The 19,287-nt window shown below is 46.9% G+C and overlaps 1 protein-coding gene and 1 pseudogene across 3 annotated transcripts in view; both read left to right on the forward strand.

Annotated features, from left to right (window-relative positions):
• LOC119461528 (cytochrome b5 reductase 4) overlaps positions 1 to 19,287 on the forward strand; it is a 302,295-nt gene that overhangs the window by 128,320 nt on the left and 154,688 nt on the right. Inside the window, exon 3 of one of the 3 annotated variants that reach the window (XM_049673178.1) lies at positions 17,963 to 18,001. The exons of the other annotated variants lie outside the window; for them this stretch is intronic. The gene's annotated coding sequence lies outside the window, so the exon portion shown is untranslated. The remainder of the gene's footprint in view (positions 1 to 17,962; positions 18,002 to 19,287) is intronic. 3 annotated transcript variants of the gene reach the window in all.
• Positions 7,771 to 7,836, forward strand: LOC119462940 (U4 spliceosomal RNA; annotated as a pseudogene).

The following is a 19,287-nucleotide window of genomic DNA, read 5'->3' on the forward strand; positions in this document are numbered from 1 at the left end:
CCGAAGAGGCAGCTATTGCCCTTGCCATCACGCAAACCTCCGCGGAATACATTTTCAGTGATTCCAAGCCTGCAGTCTACAACTACACGGTTGGACGGGTGGCACCCCCGGCCTCCGGTATCTTGCGTTCCGACACTGTTCCCTCTCGCCCAATCCCAATCATCTGGGTGCCCGCTTACGCGGCCCATCCTGACAACGAGGCGGCCAAATCTAACGCTCGCGATTCGACTGACCGAGCAAACCCGCCCCCGCCGGGAATGGATACGCGCGACGCGCTCCTCACGTACCACGATATCACCTTGCACTACCGCGTCTCTCGTCTCACCTTCCCCCCACCGCATAAATCCCTTTCCCAGCACCTCCAACACTTGTGGCGCCACCTTCAGGCCCACACCTTTCTTACTCCTGCACGTCTTGCCCTCTACCACCCGGAGACGTACTCGCCGGCCTGCCGCTTATGTGACAGCTCCCGCGCCGGTTACGATCACATCTTATTCTCCTGCCCGGCACACTTGCCTCCTGCCTCCTGGCACCTAACCAGTCCGCAGTAGTGGGAGGCTGCTTTGTCCAGCACCGAACCGGATCTCCAACTCCGGCTGGTGACCTGGACAGAGGACGTCGCGACTATGCATGGCCTGGATGCCACAACCGGCAGCCTGAAGGCCGCCCGCAACGCTGCTTTTTAATTTTCTTTACTTCGGGCCTTCTCAATAAAAGTTTTCCACCACCACCACCTCTGGGCCCGGCTGGCGGTTCGGACACAGGTGCAGGCGGTTCCTGGACGGTTTGGTTCGGACGCTTCGGTTCCTCCTACTGCTCCGTGCTACAATTTATCTTATTCCCTATGAAGTACGCTAGGCTTTCTGTTTTTTTTTTCTTTTTTTTGTGCACCTCTACCTGGATATTTGTCCGTGGTGTGGCGATGGACCGATATTATACCACTGCTTGTAGGTAGGTAGGTAGTACAATTTATTGACGTCCGGAAGCATCTTCACCCCGTTTTTATAGGGGCAAAACTGCGGGCCGCTCCCATGAGAGATGGGATACCTCGATATTATTATACCATGCGAAATAATGATCATAATATATAATTTTGCGCGAAAGAAGGATTAGAAATTAGTTTTCTCAGGCATTCTTTCCGGCAATCGTAAATTGCTTCCGTACACTTTCGTTTTTATGTCTGTGCGTGGCGTTCGTGACTGAAGCGTCCTGGCGTCCACCAGCCGGAGTGACTCAGTGGTTATATATGGCGTTCTGCTTTTCAAGCACCAGGTCGCTGGTTTAATTTCCAGCCAAGGCGGTCGCATTGCGATGGTTGCAGAATGTCCCCATCGGAATGCGGTGTATATACTTATATTTGAATGCATAATAAAAACCCAAAAACCGCTGCGCTAGCTTAGTAGCTATGGCGTTGCGCTTCTGAGCGAAAATGTGAAAAAATTCTCGTGTACTTAGTTATAGGTGCACGGTAAAGAACCCTAGCTAATTAATCTGGAGTCTCCCACTATGACGTGAGCTCATAATAATATCGTGGTTTTGGCGCGCAAAAACCAAGAATATGTAATTAAAATTTTGCCAAGATGGATATCAAATCGCCACAGGCGCTCGTCACAGGTTTTGTGTGTAGTAATTATATAACGGGGCCGCGGGCAAAATATTGCGTCTGTCAAGAGCATTAACTGCGCTGTTTTAACAACACCACAAGCAAAGCATGACGCTGGTTATTATCTCTGGCTATAGTGCGCTCTGTTGAAATAACGATCAACGCCTTCTCGCCATACTTTCCTAATCACTGCACTCTCTCCCCTTTCCTTTTTTTTTTACTTCCCACTTGTAGTTCGTGCACCTCTGAAGAGAGAGGAAGAGAACTCCCCGCGACGTTTGTATAGATTTACGGTTCCACATTGAGGAAGCCGTGCAGCGGCTGACTTGACTCCAGTCTACGTGAGAAAACACGGGAATGCCACAGTCGTTGCCTACACGACAACTGTCCGGTCCTTTTGCCGCAATTGATACAGCCCGCTTGTGGAGCCAGCAGCCGCGGTGAATCTACATGTAGTTGTCCGTGCGTGCTTTTGAGCGAGTGTTGGCTAAAGAATGAATGAACTGGCCTCCGGGCAAGGCAGTAACAGCGTTCCACTAGAGTAGTTCTTGTACTAACTGAACGGAAGGAGAAAATATATCATCCGGGAGGCAGCGGGATCATTAAGATAAGCAAATGATATGTGTGGGGCGCCCCGTGGCTCCCTTGCTAGCGATAATCCGCGTCTGGCTTCGATGCGGAGCCCCGTTGGATAAGTTTCGATCCATCTCTGCTGCTTTATTTCGTCGTGGCTGCTAGTTACAACAGATAAAGACTACTGTCTTCTGGTTTTCTTTCTTTTTTTTTTGCATTTCACCCTGTAAGATAACACGTTTACGCTCTTTGACATTTATGTTCGGGTAGGGAGCACGTCATCCCTTTAATGTTTTTTTTTTCTTCTCTTCGACAACATTTTCTTTATCTTTTTTTTTTTTAGCAGCATGCACTAGGGGAAATGTCGGTGTCCTGATACCAACACTGACCTACTTTTTAACTGATGATTGATCGTCGTACGCCGTTCCCCAATGGGATTGCGCATGTCATATATAAATATGTATACGATTGTTTCTGCGTGATTGAGTTGCAATGATATATGGTACAACCCACCGTGAAGGACTGCGCTCTTACGGTGGAGTAATTCGTTATACTTGCCAACTCACTTTACACTTCCTAGATACAGAAACCGAACTGCGCTGTCTTTTTCTACTGCGGAGAAGATAAACAATCTGAATGAACTGACTCAACGAATAATTCGTTTTTCTGGATTGCGTTACCAGTTGAAGCAGGACTTGTATTTATTACGGAATCTAATAAGTTCGAGACCGACAAAAATTAGTGTGTAGAGGCAATGGCAAGGAAATGCAGAGACGTCTGCCAGACGCGCGTCCCGTTTTCTACCCTGCGCAGATAACAAAAACAAAAAAAACGCAGGTCTATGTTCTCTGGTGATCTGGCGCGGAATAAGAAACATGATACAACTGATACAACAACAACAACAACGACGACGACGACAATAATAATAATAATATGACACCAATCACTAATTTATTTATCGTACCCATGAAACAGCCACGAGGTCTAAGTGCTGGCGCACGCATAAATAAAAACAAAAAAAAAAAGGGGGGGGGGGTGAAAAATATCAGTTGTGAAAAATATCAAGATCATGAAAGTGGACGTTATAAAAACTCTGTATAATATAAAAAAAATAATAATACAGCTCCAAGTGCACAGTGGCGTAGAAATGTGCCTACGCTATCATCGATAAGTCGTCTGCAACAAAGCCGGGTGCTTCTACACAGTAAAAAATTCTGTATGCTTACGAGTGATTGATTTGTCCCTTGGTTAACACCATATATATTAAAAGGTAAGACAGAGTCGTTGATGGGGATGAATGGAGTTTTATTTTTAATTAGTTAGAAATTAGTTTTTAATTACCGGCATGTTAATTACTTGACATGCCGGTAGCAGCGACAGGCGACACTAAAATTGCATAAAGTAAGCTTCATGCAGCAAACAGCTATGACTGTCAAACTCTTCTGTCACATATTTCGGCGCACACTAGCTGGCCAGAATGAATACACAGTTTTCAATGATGGCTTCTCCGATCGGCGGCGTCATTTGAACTTGATGTCATGTGGAGTAAAAAAAGGGAAAAAAATACTGCCTTGCTACTACTAAGTGATTCGTATAATGAAAAAAAGGAAAGGTTGGCGCTGTCTTCTGCAGCCCTTGAGATGAGGGTGTTTGCCGTGGCTAAAACCGGCACCCCTAAATACGTGAAAATGTTTCACTGTTTACACTTGCCAGAGGGGTTCATTCCGACGCCCTCTACACTCACGTTTTTTTTTTTTTTTTTTCAACATTCTAGCCTCACGTTGTCGTGTGTTTGCTATTTTTTCTTCTCTCTCTTCTTTCGTATCTCCTTTTCTCTTTCCCCAGTACATGGTATCCAACCAGAGTCTTGGTTAACGTCCCAGTGTAGACCACACTGTACATTACTGGGGGCGGATGGCGCAATTTCTTTTCGCCCTTTCTCTCTTCTTTATATTGTCTTCTTTCGTCCTTCTCGTGTCCTTGCCGGCTGTCCTCTCCTATACCTCTCCTATAATGCTGCGGTTTCTACGACCCTCTATAGTCAGGCTCTCGAAAGCCACAACGCCACGTGTCCAGAGCGGTATCACTCTTGGCTTCTTTTCTCTTCTAGGCTCGTCCGCCAGAGAGCGTTGGTCTCGCATTGCTCCCCTGTGGGCGCCTTGCGGCAGCGCGGTCGTTTCACGTGTCTCAGCGCGAATGCACTCGCCGAAGGAGACACTCGAACCGTGGCTGCTTTCCTTTCGCTGGCGGCCTTCTTTGTCGGCCCTTACTTTTTTTTTCTCGCATTTTCTCGTATTCGCGAATGATTAGTTGGGAGATGGGAAGGTGAGAGAAGGTGGATAGGTCCGGTCGTATTCGAAACCGCGATGTGTCGAAAGCCGTCCGCTCGGGTGACGTACGCCTTCGCCATAGCTGTTTGCGGGTCACGTGGCAGCGCAGCGCGAAACGCCGGCGGCTTCATGTCCTGCTATCGGTTACGGATCATATGCACGAGTGTGGATCAGAGAGTTCTCCGGGGACCCCCCCTTCTTTTCACCCCCTTCTTTTATGCAGGGAAAGCAATAGTTTGAACAATGTTACTACGGTGGCTGCTGCTCTTTTTCCACCGAGGAATCTGATCCACCTATAGGAACGTGAGATGCGTGAAGGGAGGTTTGGGCAACAATGATAGGGGCAAACAGCAAACGACGTGATGCGGCGACGCCTTGAAGTTCTCGCTTCAGATCCCCGTGAGCTTATGAATTCCTTTCGACAGTGAACAGTCGGGATCAGTGAACATTTCATCACTAAATGATGTTCGTTTTGTATGCTGGAAAAACCAAAGGCTGGATCTTTTCGAGTTTTCATAACATATCTGGCATACGAACGGCCCCACCGCCGCAGGACTGCAGCAGCGAGTTTCGGCAGCTGTAACCGCACGGTATACTGCAGACCTTACTTGTTTCATAAAGACCTTACGAACCTCACCTGGGAAGTAGCGAACACCGGGATATCGCTCGTGGTCAAGCGAGGCCCACCACAAGCAGTAAGTGAAAAGAGCGAGAATGCTTCAGTTTCGCGCAAAGGGCCGCATCGGTCATTTGGATACTTATACGGCAATATTACGCACCGTTCCACTCGCGCATGTGATTATACTCTTAAGTCACTAATTATAATAGTCAGCGGATAACCTTGTAAAATTTCGATGATTTCATTCCGAGGCGCTGAAGACTCAATTGAAAGAAAGCCAAGATTGCAAGATGATGCTTTCTACATGTCCCTTTAAGTCCTCGCAATTTAAGAATAATAAATATCGATTTAGTGAACAGTCATTGGAAAACCAATTCTGCGGAAGCACACAAGCCGGAGGAAGGTTTATGAAAAGGAAATTTGTCATCCTTTACCTTCGTGCCTATCCAGCACGAAGTTAAAAAGGAAAACCTTCTGGGTACCTCAGAAAGAATGATTCGCAGTTCGAGAAAAATTTGTCCTGGACTTGAGATCGAAGCTCAGACCAACGCCCTTCTGGGACGGTCGCTGTATCATCTGAGTTAGCCATAAGGCTAGCAGATTGCGTTTCTTCGTAAAGAGAATTGAATGACCGGTTCGAAGCACATGAAAAAGACGAATTATTGACCGAAAGCGCTATGAGACAGAGAACAACATTCTTTTGTCAGTGCTAACATCCTGAAAAACATAGTACTTATAGTGCCTGCAATAAAATGTTCGTGCGTAGCAATACCCAGCCCACTGGGAGTGAAACGCAACTATGTGTAAAAGTCCAGATTGAATTCTGTGTTTTTACGTGCCAAAGCCACGATAGGAATATGAGGCACGCCGCGGTGGGTTGCTCCGAAAGAATTACGACCAATTGGGCTTCTTTAACGTGCACCTAAGTCTAAGTACACGCGCGCTTTTGCATTTCGCCCCCATCGGAATGCGGGCGCCATGACCGGGAACGAAGCCACGACCGCAGGCTCAGCAGCGATACGCCATATCCATAGAGTTACCGCTGGGGGTAGATAAGCAGGGGGTTCAATTTAGCCGTGGCTCGATGTCCGGTGTTTCTGTTTTGTTTTTCTTTCCACCACTGGACTCAAATAGGAAAAAAAATGTCGCACACTAAAATACGTAGACTGCAGGGGTCATAGCAGTATATACTGGCCGCCACAAGTATACTCTCCAAGGGCGAGCGGCACAATCTGCTTAGCGAAACCACGAGTTCGCATTCCTTGTCCAGGTATACTACTGCAATTCGCACGCTGTAGCGGCATACGCATTTGGTCATCAGGAGTTACGCGTCCCCAGGTGCGCGCTGGACTCCAAAAAGCGGCCACAGTAGCATCAGGTTATCTTCGAGCACGAGGTCTTAAGGTGTCACCAGAGAAGTGCTCTATGGTCGCTTTCACGCGCAAAGCAATGAGACCGTATGTTGTCAAAATTAATGGACAGCCAATCATCTACGAGAAGACGCACCGTTTTCTAGGAGTGATAATCGATCGAGACCTCTCCTGGAGTCCTCATATCTCCTACCTAAAGAAGAAGCTGGCCATGGTAACCCATGTTCTCATATTTCTCGCGGGAAAGTCATGGGGTGCATCTGTGAGGGCGATGCTCCTACTCTATGACGCACTCTTCCTGGGTCTCCTACGCTATAGCTTACCTGTACTGAGTGGGACCGGTAAGACCAACCTCCGTGCCCTCCAGTCTCTGCAAGCTCAAGCCTTGCGAATGTGTCTTGGCTTTCCGAGGTGTGCATGCATCCACGGCAGCAACAGTAGCCATCGCGCATGACCACCACATGAAAACGTACATTCAAGTCGACGCTTTAAGGATGCACATCAGGCACTTCGCCCGACTTCCATCGCATCATCTCGCCTCCCTTCCTGCCGCTCGACCTCGGTCAGCGTTTAGCAGGATTATCGCCGCCAACCATGGAACTTTACCGTCGTACTTCACGCCTGCAGCACGACCATCTCTACCACTGTGGTGCCTGCATCCAATCCAAGCCCTTCTTGTAATTCCCGGTCTCAAAAAAGAAAACGGAGGTGTCGTCATTCGCCCTCAAACAAAGCGTGCTTTCATTCATGCATGAAAAGCACAGAGAACGCACCCACGTTTATACGGACGGTTCTGTCTCTTCCAAAAGTTCAGCTGGATCCAGCAGTGGTAATTCCCGTGAAATCTGTCACCATCCAATTCAAGACGTCTCACATTACATCATCGACGGCTGCAGAACTCGTAGCTATCCGTGCTGCTCTGGAATTTATTGGTCCCAAATCATCACAGTCATGGTCCATCTTTTGTGACTCGAAGGCAGCTCTCCAGTGCCTGCTGTTCCCTTTCAACTACGGACCTAACGCACAATTAGTCACACACATCCGACTACTTCACCATCACGCAACCGACAAGGGGTACAACATCATCTACCAGTGGATACCAGGTCACTGCGGAATTTCGGGAAATCACAGTGTGGATGACGCTGCCCGATCGGCCCACGATGGGGCCCCTATTATATCAATACCACTGTCTAGAACAGACGCAGCCCCAAAACTTCGTTCCCTCGCACGCGAGCTTGCGCAGACTCTGTGAAACACCAGTGACTTCAGCAACGCAGCTTTGCGCAGAGGCGGTGTCGTACCCAATGAAGTGATAACTGAGGGGCGACTATTGCTAGTTGCCTCCACAGATTGGATCCACGTCTGCAACTTCGTCTTCCACCAGGGTTACCACGAGCGCAAGCAACACTTCTGTGCCGCCTATGATAACTGAGGGGCGACTATTGCTAGTTGCCTCCACAGATTGGATCCACGTCTGCAACTTCGTCTTCCACCAGGGTTACCACGAGCGCAAGCAACACTTCTGTGCCGCCTATGGCTCGGCGTGGCATTTACGAAGGCCTATTTCTTCCGCATTGGAATGGCCGACAGCCCTGTTTGCTACAACTGTGGCTGCGAGGAGACAATCAAGCACCTACTCTGTGCCTGTCCCCGCTACAATGTGGCAAGAAAAGTGCTCGCGACTGCGCTTCAAAAACTGAACAATCGCCCCCTCACAGAGGAGAAAGTTTTAGGTCACTGGTCTGGACGGGCTTCGGCACTCAGGGCCTTAAGGGCTCTGCTGAAGTTCTTAAGGGCTTGTGAATTGTGCGACCGGCTTTGAACGTTGTAGCGCGTAGGGTCGCGTTATTGGGCGAATTTTCTTAATTTTTATTTTTTTTATTTGCTTCCTCTATCACCTTTTATTCCCTTTACTCCTTTCCCCAGTACAGGGTAGCCAGCCGGTATTTACACTGGCTAACCTCCTTGTCTTTCTTTTCCTTTCTATCTCTCTCTCTCTCTCTCTCTGTAACGGTGTTTCTGCTTTCTATTGTGGCTCCAACGAAATTATGAGGATAGGCGCACTTAATGAGTACGATGCCCGATGGCAATGCTATACGTATAATTACCCACACTCACGGCTAATGCATGGACGCGGCACATCTCAGGGGCAGAGATGGCAAGGGCAAACGGAGAGTTAACGCTATAAAGGTCAGCTTCAGAGTACTCCTCTTCAAAACATACTTCATTAGTTCAGAACACTATACTCTGCATTGAAAGGGAAACACATGAAGGCAAAGAGCAAGGAAAAAGAAAATAAAAACGCAAAGTTAGCCTAGGCTCGTCCACAGTAACACAATAGCCACAGGTGGTAGGTCAAGCTTCTTTATTGCACTAGGCTCTGCGCTTTCATAAAGGGGGCACTGGACTAAGGACCCCCTCCCAATCAAAGGGATGGGGGGAAAATAAAGTATTTCTTTCTCTCTTTCTCTTCATCAGAAAACGTGCTTTCCCTTCAGCAATATACACAAGCACGCCTGGGAGACGAAGAGAAGAAAAAAAATGTGGTTGATCCCTCTTATATAGGAATCGGTATAGAACACGAAAGTGAAACGTGTCTTCACAGAAGTAGTGTAATGTTTATTGCACATTGATATATAATGTCTATTGGTGTTTTGTGGCTAAAGCGCCCTTAGGCGTTGATGCACCCACGCTGACGCCTGGTGGCACGTCTCCTCCATCACGACTACCAACGTCGATGACCATGAGCAACCGTCGTGCATATGGAAGCTGCACTACGCTGCACACGCTAGCACAACGCGAAAGACGAAGCACGTAACTGACACACTAATACAACGCGCAAGACAAAGCACGGAACTGAATCGTCACCGAGTCAAATCAGCGCGTACAGCGCGTCGAAATTGCAGCCTCCGCGATCAACTTCAGAAACATTTTCAGAGCTAATTGCGGAGGCCACGCTCCGCTGTGCTGAGTACGGTGAACGCCACCTGGCGTTGGTAGTGCTTCTTGATGCCAGCGTCCCTTCGAATGCTGGCATCGAGGCGTCGTAGTGCTGAGACCACCGAAGCGTTCACTGTCGGTGCGCGTTAGTGTCATAATGCAGTACTTCTCTTTTCTGCTCGTAGGCGGCGGCACCGCCCCGAGCAAGAGCGCGGGTACACGGATGAGTGTTAGATATATAAGGCGCGTCTGTGTAGCTCTCTGCAAATGCGTTTGTGGCGCAATGGGTTAAACGCTCGGCGATAAAAACTCGGGAAGCTGCGCAGCAGTTATTGCGTTTCTGATGTTCTTTTTTTCCCGCGAAGCCAGCGAAAGCCGACGACCTCGTTAATACACTGGCAACACTCCACTATAGATTCACATGACGAGGGCGCCACTTCAATGCCACTATTCGAAAGACAGTTACCGTACACCGCGGCCCCTATCTATGCAGGGCACATATTACGGGCTCTCGCGGAACGCGGAGAAGTGGCTGCGCTTGAAAAAGTCTCTGCGCGGGTGCCTTTTCGAAAGGCGGGACAGCCAACGCCCGCTTCGAAACGCACAACCTTAGGGCACTTTTAGCGGCAGAAACGTAAGAGCTTTCACTTCGTTTTGAGAGTCACAAGAAAGCTTTGGCGACTTCTTTCAAGAGTGGTCTGTCGGGAATATATGGTCTCTCCTTCGCTGATTCAATGTTGCATACTTTAGTTGGCGTTAGCTGTACGTAGAGAAGTGCATTTCCTAGGCGGATAGCTTCGAGAGTCTGCAGAAGTAGAGCTGCGCTGATGGCGCATGCAAGAAGAATAAAAAAAAAAGTTTATCGGAAGCTTCTTCTGTTCACGTGGCAGTCGCCGTCGCTCACCGATATAGCGTGCGTATCTGACTGTCTAGATGCTGCGATATAGCGTGCGTATCTGACTATCTAAGATGCTGCAGATGACCTGTTTAAACTGGTGAACTATTGCATCAAGAATCTATCGACATTTATTACGCGGAAAAGGGTTGGCAACTACACGTTCAGAAAAGTTTGCATCATTTGGATATCTTACCTTAAACAATACTCGTAACCTGAATGAAATTCGTGCAAGATAGATATAGAGTATTGTTTGCGGAGAAGATAAGCCCTAAAGTGTGTAAAATTTTTTTACACTGTAGTAGAGAAAGTGAAGGCCGAGTTTTCCCTTTTTTTTTTTTGCGGTTATGCACCGAGTACGTGCATATACGTGCAGAGAGAGAGAAAGAGAGAGAGAGGCGAACTACACGATGCGGCATGAGCCCCCAGACGTCGCCCGCACACATCAAATATACTTCCGGAGTGTTCCGGAGTATGCAGTGTTTATACACAAATGAATGCACGGGCTTTGTGATGCCAAGAACGTGAATAGCAGCCTTGCGGTTCTATGCTGTTTTTGTTTTTTCTTTATGCGCTCGTTCGAAGCACGGTGGCCGCCGCTTGGATAAACATTTTGTGCTGCCGCCATCGCCGTGATTTTAGCCATGGGTTTTCCTGAAGATGCGACATCGAAAATCACCCGAGGCACCGCAATAACATTGAGTGGAGGTGTTTCACGGGGCCATTTTTATGTACATGTCAAAAAAGTCACAGGCCTGCGCGGAACACGCAGCACAAGTCACAGCGTAAGCTGGTGGAGCGGCTCAAGAGTAGCTCCAATTTCGGCACCACGCACAACACGGTCTTCTCAGCAAAGTCTCTTCGCCTCGTTTTGACGAGAACGATCTGAACTGTCTGCCCGATGTCGAGGGCGAGCTGCGGCTTGTAATGCTGTCTGCACAGCAGTCTGCTGAGCCCGATGATGCCTGGTTGTAGCCACGCACGTAGCTCTACGATTCCCTTCTTCAGCAGGGGTTTGTGCCTTGCGAGGAGACGCCATAACGTGTACCGAAGAGGTATCCAGAATACGTCGAGCACATTTCACATCCCTTGGCCCGTGGCACGGTACGTTGTTGTTGTTGTTGTTGATGATGATCATGATTGTTTATTGGAATCTTCAAAACGGACTGGTGACTATTTGACGGGAGGGAGGGAGGCGGGGCGGCGCTGTGCTCCGGCGCCAAAGGCGTATCTTGCCACTCAATCTCCCACGCGAAAGCAAGAAACGGGAAGAGGGGGGGAGGGGGGGGGGGCAGCTTCTCCTCTGCCAACAACTTCTCTGCCCGGCGGTCGCCCGCACCGTCTCTTATCTCCACACGGCTCTGACCTTTGTATGGGCTGTGCATTCGCCGCTCAGTTTCCGTTGAAGCGATAGACCGCGCGAACTTGCAATTGCTGCTAGCGTTTTGACAGTCGTTGGCTGGGGTCATTCAGTGTGATCTATTCATGTTTGCTTGTGCGCGCTGACACAACGATTGTTAATTCAGTTAGTAAGCCAATGTGTCCAAGTTTATGCAGCCGATAAAACTACTACCCCTACTCCGAATAACGCTCTACTAATTTGCTATCGCAATCGATGCTTCGCCTTTCGGGCGAAACTGCGACACTTTTTTTTTAATATACAAAAAAATTAGGTTCATACTGAACGTTCAGGGACGAGGTGTTATTTTGATGTGTGAAGATACCGCAGACGTCTCGTCTTAGAAATTCTAAACTTATGTGCGTGTTTTCAGGCTCATTTGTGCACTTTCACTTATTGACGGAACTGTGTGTGTGTCTTTCTTAGTGCCCTTTCACTCCCTTATGTGCGCTCTTTTCCTCTTGTGCGGAACTAAGCAAATATTCGTGATGTCGGACGGTGGTCAGTGTTTTTCAGTTTGTTGTGCTTTTAGTTTTACTTGTCCTGCGAAGAGGACTAGCCGGCGTAAAGACACAATAAAGATATTAAAGATAGGCTTAATGCCTATCAGTAAATAAAGCTTCCCTTTAGCAATGTAGCTTCATAACGAGCGTGCTGAGGCCAGTACGCATATTACTTATTGCGTAGGATTCGTGGGGCGCTTACCTGATGCAAGCTTTAACCGCGACGTGGATTAGCTGTAACGAACCACAACTGCTGTCAGGAATAACTCTCCGGAAGGCGTGATAGGCATCCGAACAAAACATGTTTTCGCGATTATGAACGACATATTCTCAAGAAACGTGCTGAAAACACAATGCAGGAGTGTACGCCGAATGGCTGTTGGCATTGTAAGGCCTCATTAATTTGAGGCCTTGATCATTATTATACAACCCACGTTTACGTTCACCTGTGATGTGCCTGCAGAAGCGGGCTTATTATTTTACCTGGAATATATTTAGCGCTCTGGTATTCATACAAAAACAAAATAACCTGGCAGCGATGGCCTGTAACAGAACGCATGTTAGCGCTTGGGCGTTGGCAGGGGTCACTAGAGGAGCGAACAAAAGCAAAGTAAAACCGCTTACACGTACACTGAACAGAAATCTAATCAATTGAGACAGGGGTATTAATATTTAAAATTTCTTTTTTTTTCATTTTTTTAGGAGAAAGTTATTTATACGGACACACACACACACACTTGACGTGCAGCAGGAGTATGTCAGTAATTGCGGGGCGCCTGCAAGGTGCACCTAACAAGGGCTGTCAAGTGTACATGTTGTCCCCTTCTCTTCTCACGTCCATATCGCGTGTGAGGTCCCGCGTTCGACCGTCTCTATAGCACGCGAGTCTATACCAGTTTGACCATCGGATGTCGTCGCCTTTTCCCGCGCTCCCCCGTTCCTCCGCTAGTGCTTGTCTTCTGTCGCAAAGACGAAGCGTGATGGACCGGGAGGGGAGGGTACGAATCACGAAAGAAGGATGGGCTTTGTTCGTGTGGAGGAAATCCGAAGTGGTTTTTTTTTTATTATTCTTCCAGCTTTCTTGACAATCGATCGCCGAGATCCCAGCAGTGATATTCGCCGAGTGTGCAGCGGCTCCGTGCGTGTTCGAGAGGGCCACTTGATTTGCCGGCTTCGTTCGTCTTTCCTTTGTTTTTCGCCCATTTGCTTATGACGCAATGTGTATAATGGAAAGCTGATTAATCCAGCGTTCCAATTTTGTTTTCTCGATCGTTTCACCTTCTTATCGCTGATTTTCATTTTCCTTTGCATTCGAAGGGTTTTTGGGTTGTTATTTTTTTTTCGTAACATTCATTTTAGTTTGTCAGGCGTAACCTTTTTTTTTTTTTTCTCCTAGGTGATTGTGAGTACTGCTCTTCTGCCAGAGCACACTGAAGAAGGGGATGTGACCTGCGTAGCTCTGTTTTTTGTACATTCCGTCAATGATTTAACTTTTTCCCTGATGGTAATTCTCACGTAGTTTATATTGGAAATTCCCTGGGGGAGGGGGAGAGGGGGGCAAGAGGGTTTTTTTTTTTTTTAGGTAGCGCTTTTCTTTATCGCTTCAGTCCGTTATTCACTCCTGGTTGTGTTTTCCACAAAAAATAGATAATCAGGGTAATCAGGGTAACTTCGCGAATGGAACTCCCGTCTTTGTACTGCAGTATTTTTCACCTGCGCTGCAGTCTTGCAAAGACGCGGCTTTGTCCTGCATGTCGCGTCCGACTACGTCTCTATCTTTTTTTATGTATTTCTTTCACGCCAATTCCCTTGAGATAATGCCATATATATATATATATATATATATATATATATATATATATATATATATATATATATTTCTCGTTTTGGCTCTAACGAGGTTTTTCCATGAAGACAGGTGCTCTAAGAACAGTTTCGCGTATACTACGGACTGAGCGTGGGCGTGCATTAGAAAGTTAGATGTCGGCGTTCGGCTGATATTTGAACATATTGTAACAACACGAAATGTTTGTAGTTCTTTGTAGAACAATTGTGGTCTAAAGAAAGGGAAGTCGCTTGACTTTCTTCTCCGTGATTTTTCTTCTTCTTGCGTATCTCCGCAGTGCCATTAAATTAACGCCGGGAATCTACGTGACAGTGTGGTGTTTCCATCTTTCAGGATGCCTTATTTATGAGCGTGTTTTCGAGCGCACTACCTGAAGGGCGCTTTTTATCACGGTGTTGTAGACGCTTCAGCTTTTTACAAACGAAAGCCCAGCTGGGTGGCTTCCGGTTTTCCCCACCGACATAGCCCTCTGAATTAAGCTGGAAATGTAGTCAATGGCGAGCGGAAGTAGTGAACTAATATAGGAGCCCGCAGATTTTCAACACTTTTTTTCCCTGCAGCTAGCCACAATTTTACAGAACAATCTTGCCATAAGTCGCACTGTGCTTGAAGCGCAAAACCCACTTACTGTATTTCAAAACATAAATGGATACTTTCCTTACACTGAAACAACTTGCGTAAACGCTTTTCGATTTTTTTTTCTTTTTTTTCCCGGCATGCTTTAGACTGATGAGATACTGGACCAGAAGTTTATTTGGCCAAGGGCTCTCTGCTGCCTCGCTGCACGCGAAATTGCTTATCTTGCTGCTGCTCCATGGTTTGTGTCATATATGGCGCACGACTCGCGTGGGCACAAATCGAATAATTGCTCGCGCGCGTGCGCGCGCGTGCGCTTGCCACGTCAAGAAGAACTGGGCAAACTTCGCACATAGGCAGATGATGTTTACCATGTGCCCAAGCCACTGCCGGCGTCGTTATGAATAGTCTCCTCTTGCGTCCGACCGAGCCGTTATCCGGAAGCACCACGGATAGTGTGGCGAACGAAGCAATTAGTCGACACGAGCGCGTCTCCGCCGCAAAGCATGTAGATGTCAAGCAGAACGGGCCGTCGTGGAATCCATGCATATTGAAGGGCGTGTACGGGATGCGTCCACCGTCGCCGGGCACGCTGCGATGGTGCGGCCATATTGGGGCTGCTCAGAAAATGTACAGAGGAGCGGAGAGTGAAGGATGCGCGAGCATTTAGGAGCAGTTTAGCTGGCTGCGACAGATTTCGTTGGCTGGATGGTCGTGCTCTTCTGTTTATACCTGATTTTGCGAAGAAGCTTTACGCGAAGAAGCGCTTCTTCGCGCTTCTTCGCGCTCCTTCGCGTCAGTTTGCGTCTTCGTTCTCACTCAGTGTCCATCTTGTCCCCGTTAGTGTGCACGTGCTCTACATAGCTCAGTAACAACGAATAACACTAACAAGCACAATTAATCGCTGTGCTAATTACACTTAATGCTCGCCAGGGTGTATAGTATACATATGCCGTAGATACTTATGGACAGAGTGGACTTCGTAAATGCGTGAATATGATGCCATGCACGCGGCGGTCTGCTCGTGAAGAGGACACCTAAATGGTAATAAATGCATGATAACTGCATTTTTTAATTTTTCGACTGTGTTTCGGAGGACTGTCTGACATGATGCATTAGGCAAGCATCCTTGTGTAAAAACAACCTGCAGGTATCCATCGCATATGTGAGCTGTAATTTATTAGTAGAATACTCAAGTCTGGAATGTACTATAGGCCTGTCGTAGTACGAGTTTCTTGGTGACGTGTACAGGCACTTGGCTGAACGTAACAACACGGACTGCTCAAAACGTGTCCAAAGACTCGGAAAGGTCGACACATCTTTGGGAGAGGAGGCTGTGTCGCCAAGCTAATAGAACGAAAGATTGGTCTCTGGCCAGCCTCCTTAAGGTTGCCTTTGTATTTTTGGTAGCAGAATTGTAAATAAGCGTGTTTCGAAGCTAATTACATACCATCCCCCTTAAATTATGTCGTTTCATTATGCGCTCGCTTTATGCAGTTATGTCTCTTGGATTTTTTTTTTCTACCCTATAATATTGGCGTTCTCTGTTCACTTTGTAGACTGTATCGCACTTCAGCAGCTTTCTGCTAGCTTTGTACTAGCTCGTTCAAAGGAAATGATGCGCCGCTGAGCATGGATGTATACTTTGTATTGCTTTGTATATCTGTCTATTTACTTGCAACTATTCTTTCTTTTTCTTGCTTTATTATTTTTTTTTTTGCTTTTTGCTCGTGCCTGCTTCCCTCTAATACTGTAAAGCTCTAAGATTAAAAATAAATGACATACAGAGGGGCGCGTCTTTCTCTTAAAATAGTAGAAAAAAATATTTTGCACTTGCCGCTGCTCTCGTCTTGCTGAAGTTCGCGGCAAGATCGCATTTTGTGCTTCGAATTGCTCAGTGTAACACTTGGCAGTGTCGCATGCCTCGCTTGTTGAGAAGAAACCTGCGAATTTACCTTCGCCTGTGCCTCTCGGATATGCGCCGAGCCAATATATTATAGGAGATCGGTTCTCGAAGGTTATGCTTTGCCGTACTGCACACGTCGGAAGTGACATGGCCGCCATGTTTTGACCATCACTCACTGCAAGAGGCGCTGACGAAGGCAAAATTCGCAGTCTTTTCTTGACGAACCAGGCATGTAACAGTGCCAAATGGTATGCTGAGTGATTCGGATATAAAAATGAGATCGTGCTGGGAAATTTGAGCGAGAACACAGCGGCAATAAGCGCGATTTTTTTTATATACAGTGCTAAAAGAAAAAAAAAAAGTGGCAATAGTTTCTGATCATAAAGTGCGAGGTGGCGTTCAAACGAATCCAAATATTGAATATTGCTTATGTAAGCGTTTGTTCGTTTCTATGGCTAGGATTACTAGGTCACGTAAACGAGTACATTGCAGTAAAACATCTTATCACAATAATTTTATCGTCGTCATCATCATCGTCTTGGGTCTAACACGCTATTGTGTTAGCGTGAATGCGTGTGTGTTTGTATTTGTCTTTGGTTGTCAGCGAACGGGGTTGTGTCAGTTGTCTGTCGGTTTCCTTAACGGAAAAAGAAATGCTGTTTTTGTGTCGATAGTGGCCTGTGACGGATAGATTGCTGGGTTGATCTGCTTGTGTGCTTTTTTTTTTTCGCGACGATATGTATATCGATAACGTGCCATAAAACATTCAATTCTTAGTAGTGACGGGTCCTTCCTCGCCTTTTCTGTCGCCGTCTGTGTCCCTTTTGTGCTACATCGTAAGTGATTTATTTGTATGTGCGTTCAATATCCGGCGTTTGTTGCTCAGCGTGCATTGCTAATTAAGGAATACAGACTTATTTGACTACAATGTGCGACCCTTGACTTTTGCCTGTTTCCAAGGGGGTGCGCTGCTCGACGTGACCCGGCCCATCGAGCCCTGCTAACATTTCCGAAGGATACTGACTTGGCCTCCCGTTTATAGACATTGCTTGTGTTTTTGTTTTCTTCTGTCTCTGTCTGTGCCTCTTTTCATTTCCTCCTATTCCCTCCCCCTGAAAGAGTAGGCAGGCGTTGTGCCCCTCTCAGTGGCAGTTGTCAGCTTGCTCCCTCCCTATTTTCTTCGTGTCCTTGTGTGTATACATGTGTACAAACCAAATAATAATAATGCGCTTAGGAATACTGCAATGTTGGATCAGTGAAATTCGAATACAATACTTTCAATTGGTCTGTTCAGATTTTTTTTTCTGGCGGCGCTATTTGTTTTTGTTTTTATTATTAGTAGTTTTTTATACGGTACAGCCTCGACTGCCTTGCCTAACCGGTTTTTAATGTCCTTTTGCAGGTACGTACGAGACCCGGTTTTGGTAACTCCCAACTGCTTGTGAGTTTTGCTTCGTTTTAGTTCCAGTACCTTCATGTTCCGATGGCTTTACGGAAAGTAACGATTGCCTGACAACAATAAAAAACGATAAATACGGAATCGAACAGTATACGGGCACACAAAACAAACCAAGCAGACATTCATATATGTACAAACACAGATTAAGTTATGAAATCTGCTGTAATACTTGGCACTCGCCACATGTTTTCCCACCGTCGACTACTGAGCTTCTCCCAATCTTCCTCTGGAGAGAGGATGAGAGCAGCATGCATGCAGCCTTCGTTGTTCCAGTTAATTCGCTACATTGCAGTGCTGACTTTTTGCTAATAATGACGTGGCTTGCGCCTTGTAGCCGACCATGAATTTTTCCCTTTCTTTCAATTTTCCTTCCACGTTCTACTTTTACAGTCGAGTCCGGATATATCGAAGCCACATATAACGAATTATTGTGTATATCGAACAGCTGTAAAATCTCCTTGAATATCCCATGCAAATGCATGGGGCTGGTGCATGCGTATATAGAGCGCGCGTTCACAAGCACATTCGATACATCGAACGCGGCGCCACGCCGAAGACCTAAAAGTGCACTTCTTTGAGGTCTTCTGGCACCTGGAGAAGAGAATGTGCAGGCAATCGAGCCGAGTGGCCGTGTGGGTTGTGTGTGCCGTCAGTCGAGCTGGGTTTTTATCACAAGCGTCCACAGCGTTGTTAAAAAAATAATTTCTGCGTTCCTGATACACATAGGCGAGAATTGAGAGCATTGTGAGGTTCTTGGCATGAAGCTTGGACCGAATTAGTTAATATTATACTGTGTAACTACACTTCGAAAAACTTCAGGTTTTTTTTTTTTTTTTTCTTTTTTTTTTTTTTACGAGCGAGAACCCGTGGTCTCTATACTTTTGATACTGTGTGCACAGTTTATATACAATTCCATGAATCGGTCCGAAGATTAATGCAGGACGGGTAAGACATTAATAAACTGTTTAGTTTTTATTCCCGTATATTTCTTCTGTTACTCCTATAATGATTTTTCACGGTATACGTTGTCGCACACTCGGAGACGCTGTGAACTCGTCGATGCCCTTCGACCGATGCGCCCAATATAACAGCGCGCGCTGACGCTGCGCGCTTCAGCCTAATGCGACCAACGGAACGGGTGGACACGCTGGCGCCGTGCTACCAAATTGCGGCACGGTTTCTTCGAGAAAAACGGATCCGAAACCGGGGTCGGCAGATAAGAGGATTAAGGCCACGAACGCCGCCAATCTTTCCGGAACAATCGGTTT

This window comes from Dermacentor silvarum, chromosome 8 (assembly GCF_013339745.2).
Source record: "Dermacentor silvarum isolate Dsil-2018 chromosome 8, BIME_Dsil_1.4, whole genome shotgun sequence".
NCBI classification, from domain to species: Eukaryota; Metazoa; Arthropoda; class Arachnida; order Ixodida; family Ixodidae; genus Dermacentor; species Dermacentor silvarum.